Consider the following 1481-nt stretch of genomic DNA (forward strand, 5'->3'; position numbering starts at 1 on the left):
AAACGACCCGCCCGTAGGGGTTCCAGACCTCTCCTCCTGCCCATTTCTTCGAGTTTATCCCATTCCGGGGCAAACAAACCCCACTCGGAGCCCTGGGCTCCATCCCCGCGCCACCTGTCCCGGGAGCCTCCAGAACGCGCTCCTGGGAATCCAGAAGTTGATTAGTTTGTTTCCTGCGCCCGCGCACCTGGAAACCGGAAGCATAACCGGCTGGGCCTGCGCGCGGCCCAGCGCCGCCACGGCCGACAGCGCGCCGGTGGCCCTCGCGGCGGCGGGCCGGGGGCACCGTGAGCCGGGCGGCGGGAAGCCGGAGCTCCGGCGGGAAGGCCGTCCCTGCCGCCGCTGCGAGGACCACAAAAGCGGCGTTCCCGCAGGAGGGAGCGGAGGACGGTGGAATAAAGCTTGTAGGACGAGAGAGAGGGGTAACGTGCGTCTGCACCAGGATGGCCGAGTGGTTAAGGCGTTGGACTTAAGATCCAATGGACGTATGTCCGCGTGGGTTCGAACCCCACTCCTGGTACATGTGTTTTCGCTTTCTTTTAAATACTCTATTATTATATATTTTTTTAAAATATAAATTTCACCAAGCACAACACTTCCCGGACTCAGGAATTCCAGTTCTGGCTGGGGAAGGCGTTGCTCCCACAATGCGCGACTCAGCTTCCCCCGGGCCGGGCCGGCGCAGCGAGCGGGCTGGGCGTGGCCGCGGGCGGCGGGGGTTTGGGGGCGCCTCCCCAGGCCCAGGCGGGCTCGCGGGCCGGGCCGGGGCCGGATTCGGGCGGCGGCCGGCGCAGCCCGCTGGGCTCTCTCGCCGTGGGACCGGAACCGCTGACCCGGCCGGGAGGGCGCTTGTGACATGGCGGCGTAGTTAGAAAACTGCAACTGCAGAAAAGTCAAAGATAATCTCTACCATTTTCTTTTTTTTCCCGCCAAAATTAATAATATGCTCACATTTTTTTCGTGAATTTGAAGGCCGAAACAGTATATATCATAGTTCTAAAATGGACTTGCATTTGGCTTATACTTTTAAAACACTAATGGCATGGTCTAGTTTTTTTTTTGGGGGGGGGGGGTTCAACTTTTTTAAAAATGAAAGTAATCTAAAATCTAGAGAGGAAAAAAGTTGCAAGTACAGTAGGAATAACCCTTTATTTAGCATCATTAGATGCTGTACTACAACCATTAAAATCAGGAAATTCACTTTGATAATATACTACCAGCTAACTCCAAACCCCATTTAATCACCAGTTATTCTTCATAGGAAAAGGCTCCTGTTCTGAATAATACATTGTATTTACGTGTCACATCGCCTAAGGCTTCTTCAACTTGGAATGGTTCCTCAGTCTCCCCTGTCTCCATCTTGGATGACAGGTCAATCATATGTAGAAGGTCCCCTTGCCAGTTTGGGTTTGGCTGGTTTCCTTGCCCTTAGATTCAGGTTAGGTTACTTACGCAGGACTATGGCAGACTTCCGTGTTCAC

The 1481-nt window shown here is 54.1% G+C and overlaps 1 non-coding gene across 1 annotated transcript; it reads left to right on the plus strand.

Annotated features, from left to right (window-relative positions):
• Window positions 1-437: 437 nt before the first annotated feature.
• Window positions 438-520, plus strand: TRNAL-UAA. Its single transcript has one exon. It is a non-coding gene; the product is annotated as a tRNA-Leu (tRNA).
• Window positions 521-1481: the final 961 nt, after the last annotated feature.

The sequence above is a fragment of the Myotis myotis genome, unplaced genomic scaffold (genome assembly GCF_014108235.1).
Source record: "Myotis myotis isolate mMyoMyo1 unplaced genomic scaffold, mMyoMyo1.p scaffold_m19_p_7, whole genome shotgun sequence".
NCBI lineage: Eukaryota > Metazoa > Chordata > Mammalia > Chiroptera > Vespertilionidae > Myotis > Myotis myotis.